The following is a 5645-nucleotide window of genomic DNA, read 5'->3' as shown; positions in this document are numbered from 1 at the left end:
ATGATACAAGTAACAAGATACAATGATGTGATATAGATGATATGAATCATGATCAAAATTTTAGGCTCTAAGTACTCATATCACTTTTAGCATGGGAGTTAAAAGGATCCTTGCCACCACTCAAGGAGTCATCACCCTCCTCAAAAAAATATCCATCACTAACACATTTCCCTCATCATCATATTAAGGCTTTCCAAGCTTTATATGGGAGGTGGAGATAGGCATGTCCTCATGTGCCATAGTAGGAGTGCTTCTCTAGCTACTCCCACACCTTATGTAGCACCTAAGGGTTGGGAGGTGGAAATAGGCATGCCCTCATGTGCCATAGTAAGAGTGCTTCTCTAGCTACTCCCACACCTCATGTAGCACCTAAGGGTTGGGAGTGCATTGTTTACTAAACTTGTTCACATCAAGCCTTATGCGAGGTGCTGGATTGGGACGTGGTATTCCATGTCGACACAAATGATTATGAGGTCCTTCTATGTGTACCATCCTCTTGTATATCTAAAGCCAATAACAAATCCATTATTAGTATAAATCATAAATTGGGATCTATGTAAAGCAAGATGGACCTTCAATTGACATATCAAGATTCCTAGTATTCAACTTCAATTTTCTTTCTTGCAAAATCTACTCAATGGAAACCACCCTCCAATAACAAATAGTAGCATTTATATATTGATGGCTTCTTATATAAATAAAGCTAATATTCTCATGTGTAATTGAACACAATGCAAGTATATGTTGATGCTATATTGAATCTCCATTTGCATTGCATAAAATCATGAATTATGATAATTTTCATTATGAATAAAGATGAATGCAGCCTTTTGTTCAACTTGATCATTGCATATTTTGTGTTTAAATTTTTTAAATAGAAAATGTGGAATGATCAAGGAAAACAAGAGACCACTAGCCCTTTATGAGGAGTCATAGAGTTATTTTCTTCAAGAGATGCATTTATGAACAATATTTTCTCAACAAAAGGTATGCTTGACTTTTGTTAAAATTTAAATAATTTCTAAGTGAAAAAGTTGTGTAGTTTAATGTTTGTTTTTAAAATGTGATAAGGGGGTAGCACAAGCCAAGCTACAAGCAAACTACACATCTTGTTTAGGATGGATTGGTAGAAGGAGATTAACTATCATTTTTATGAGAACATAAGCATATTTTCATATTTTTTATTGCATACTTTTTAAATTAGTCATTCCTTTGTAAATAGACAAAAGACCATGGGCATCTACCCACTTTTGCATAGATAGAGCTCCTAGTAAATTAGGGCTTTCAAGCTTTATAGGTGATGCTTCCTTGTTTGATACAGCTTTTTGTAAGTACTTAAATATATTTATGACACATTACCATTTTTAATCAACACTTCATTCTACTAATAACTCACATTAATGTGCAATAGATTCACAAGTCATTCGATATGGAGATCGTTTCTCGAGAAGAGGCCAAGAGCATGCACCCAACTATAGTGAGTAGGTGGATGCTGCCCCAAGTGGGGGTGTAGGCATGCAAGTGAGGAGTTGACCCACACAAAGGAGGCCATGTTTTTGAGCATCATGACTCTAATACATGGGTTGATAGATGACTTAGATAACAATGATGGCAATATTGTCTAAGCTTGATTTTATATGTATTACTTAGCCCCTTGACCATTATCTGATTCATACTTTGATTTGTTAATCGGTTGCATAGCCATTCATGTACCATTCACCTATTATGCTATTCTAATATTTCTATAGATAGATAGATAGATAGATAGATTTTTTAGCATCATGACTCTAATACATAGGTTGATAGATGACTTAGATAACAATGATGGCAATATTGTCTAAGCTTGATTTTATATGTATTACTTGGCCCCTTGACCATTATATCTGATTCATACTTTGATTTGTTAATCGGTTGCGTAGCCATTCATGTACCATTCACCTATTATGCTATTCTAATAGATAGATGACTTAGATAACAATAATGGCAATATTGTCTAAGCTTGATTTTATATGTATTACTTGGCCCCTTGACCATTATCTGATTATACTTTGATTTGTTAATCGGTTGCGTAGCCATCCATGTACCATTCACCTATTATGCTATTCAGATAGATAGATAGATTCATTGGTGTTACTTAAGCAAGGTTCAAGATATGTCCCTTATGTGACCTTAAACTATCCATCCCTTATGTAACATTCAGACTATGCATCGCTTATGTGATGCTCAAACTATGTGTCGCTTAGATGATAGTAGCCTAAGAAATTATTGTGTGTGTAGGCATTTTTCAAACATAGTTCTTGCATTCCCTAAACTCTCGATCTTCCATGCATCTTGAGAATGGTAGTTCCCAAACCAACTATGCATCTTCTTAGCCTTATTGAGAGTTTTTTGACTAATAAGTGAAAAAAAAGTACACATATCTAATGTAGCTTGGTGGGATTCCTTCTTGCTACATTTGGTCAAAGTCATCAGGGGCATTATTGTCTCACTCATGGTGAGCATAGCCTTCAATGATGCTAGTTACATAGCTGGCATGTTGGTGATCATTGTGATCAATAAATGCTAGATTGGACTTGTTTAGCCAACATTTTTTCATGTGATGTTCAATGTGGTGAATCCACATTGATGAATGTGCCATTAGAGATGTTCCAGTATCATGTAGAGCAAAATTTGACATTTGGAGTAGAGCAAAGCATGTCATATGTGATTCATTATGGGGGAAGAGAGTCTTTGTTCCATCTAGGGTGTCAAGAGAGCTCTTTCTCCTTGCTTTCCATGGCTTCCAATAGCCTCTACCTTTTCATACTTTAATTCATGTTCCAAGCTTCTTGCCACATCATTTCTACCTTGCCTTCAATCGCAGTGCTTGGCTCCTTCCCTTATTCCTCTAGACATATTTGTTGTTTGCTGCTAATGTGAATTGCCTAGTAAACAATACCATGCAAGTGTGAACCCAACATGAGGCTTGGTCAATCAACACATGGGTACAATAGAATGCAAGTTTGGCTTCATGGAAGTGTGTTGTGTCCTATTGGTCTACATTGAGGCTACAAGCTCCTCGTTATACCTGGCACAACTTGTTTGGTTTCTCTAGCTTTGGATCTACATGCAAATTTGATCATTCTATTATGTCATCTATATATTCTCATGTGTTGCATGGCATCCCTATTGGACAATACCCATTGGGAGTATTTATTGCACCTGATGACACATTCTCACATATTCAAGCACAATCTTATACAAGGGGAGAGAGTGATATCATCACCTAGGAGCATATCAATAATGCATGTTATCCTTAAGGGGCCATGCACAAGATAGGCAAATGGAGTTTTCACAAGATAGACATGAAAAGAGCTCAAACAAAGCACTTGGAAGACTTTCTCCACTTTGAAGTTTTTGATACTTAGTCTCTTTGTTGAGCTATAAGTCCAACTTTATGGGAAGCTCATTTGCTTAAGAGAGGTCATTCTTACATTCTACCTCTTTTTTCAAGTAAACAAGAACCCCAGTCATGATAACACCCTATGTCATACCCTACACTTGGTCTTTCACATTTTCCCCTTTTGATTGGCCTTTCAAGTTTTTTTTGCCTCTATTCATTCTTGCAACTATTGATGCTCATCTACATTGACATTAGCATATGGTGGCTCCATGCTATCAAAATATCTTTGATAGTGTTTGTAATGAAGCAAATGAGGCCAATGACATGCTAAAAGCCTATGTAATAATATTAGAGGACTAGGGCTTAGGGTTTGCTATAAATAGGAAGCCCTAGCCAAAATTAGGGGCCTTTTTGCCATTTGGACATGTTAGTCATGTAAGTTTTCTTGGTAGTCACATTAGTTTTCTTGTCCTTCACCTACATGGAGGTGAGTTTACATGGCACCAGCTTGGGGTGTGTTCCAAGAATCCTTTCTTGTATTCATGTTTTCAGCATAGGTTAATGCAGTTATTTCTCCATTTTCCATTGTTCCATAGTTAGATTTTATGGTAATCTAGGACCTTCATTACATTGGTATCAGAGCTATTAGGTTAGATCAGTCTCATTAGATCATTTTCAAGCATAGGTGTTAGGTCTTGTCAGAAGTCATTTTCATGGTTACCATCAAGTTACAGGAACTAAGACAGAGAACTGCAGTTAGAAGCTTGGTAACAAGACTTATCACTTCAAGACAAACTTCTTGTTAAAAAAACCATGACTATCTTGGAGGATCTTGACAGGCAACTTAAAGGATGGAGGTTTCTTGGCCACTTTAGCAAGTCGTGGTCATTCTGAGGCCATTTTGGGAGCTTTTGGACAAAGGAAAGGTTACAAGAGGCTGGAGGAGACTAAAAGTCTCACTACTTTTTGCAAAGCAGGGATACTTTCTTTCTTCTCAAGCTCCATTTGTGCTTCTATGGTGGAAAGCTTCATCTTCCTCTCTTCTCATGCTTCAAAGACTTAAAGAAAAGAAATATTGGCTTCATTTCCAACTGGTAGAGTACCCCATTGTTGAGATTCAAGTCTGTGTTTCCCTTTTACTTTCCAAGCTTCTCTTGAAGCTTCCATGGTGGATAGGGAAGTTTCCATGTTTCTTTGCAGCTATCTAGGAATGGTTGGGACTGGGAATGATCACTCTCAAATGCATGACTGTAGCTATCAGCCTCCACTTCCATTTGTGTTTCAGGTGATGCAAACTCCAAAGGTTTCTGTGTAAACCGAAAACAGTAGTTTAAGAAGCACTAGAACCAAGGAGGAGTGCACAATACTTATCTCTCAATCTCTAGTCGATCGGTTCACTTTCTTGAAAATGCATTTTGCGACGCAGTTCTTCAACCTCCTATTGCATCAGATATAGACGCTCTCTGAGAGCTATGTTCTCCTCTTCCAGATGTGCGATATGGCTATCTTGATCATCCATTCGAGTCTCCAGATTTTGGCCGTTACCTTGAGGAGATTTTGAAGGATATGTCAACACAAAGCGGCTCAGGTCATGATCGAGTCTCTGCTCTAATTGCTGAACAGATTGGACACCTTGCTCAACATCACTACCACTTTCATCGTCGTAGTCTCCTCTACCGATTTCTGAAGACCTAAGGCATATCAATCCATTCATAAATCCATAACCATTTACACCACACTCCTTGTTAGCCTCCTCTGCAAGCCCCCTTTCTATCTAGGAAAAGGGGACAGAACAGGTGTAGGCAACACTATAGGAGTGACAAGATTAGGTGAGACCAAAGAGGCAATGCCTCCCGACTTTTTCGCGTGCATCAGGTAGGAGGTTGTATTGAGAAGAGCGCTAGGTGCACAGGGACCCTTGAATTGTGGCCGAGGGTGATCATGAAATCTCTTGTGAAAGTGGGTGAACGCCTTCACCTGGTTCCTAAACTACAATTCTTGAAGCCTAGGGGGTTGATACATCTGATTCTGTAGCACTTGGTAGGTCGAAGGCATCAGCCTACCGTAAAATTGGGGTTGGAAAGCCTTCTAGGACTGTTCCGAGGCCCAAACAATGTTGTTTCGAGGGTAACACATCTGGAGGATCATCATACAAAGCACCAACATTGTAGAGTAAATGCTCCAACAGACGCAAGAATCCAAGGTGATGCATCAACAGAATTGTCATTCAAGATGACGTATAATCAGAATCATCTGATAATTT

The 5645-nt window shown here is 38.3% G+C and overlaps 1 pseudogene; it reads right to left on the bottom strand.

The window, feature by feature from the left end:
• Positions 1 to 4763: 4763 nt before the first annotated feature.
• LOC148027238 (uncharacterized) lies at positions 4764 to 5437 on the bottom strand (annotated as a pseudogene).
• Between the last annotated feature and the right edge of the window lie 208 nt (positions 5438 to 5645).

The sequence above is a fragment of the Lygodium microphyllum genome, chromosome 13 (assembly GCF_053477565.2).
Source record: "Lygodium microphyllum isolate KBCC chromosome 13, Lygodium_microphyllum_v1.1.10, whole genome shotgun sequence".
NCBI lineage: Eukaryota > Viridiplantae > Streptophyta > Polypodiopsida > Schizaeales > Lygodiaceae > Lygodium > Lygodium microphyllum.
This window is presented reverse-complemented; position numbering and strand designations above follow the sequence as displayed.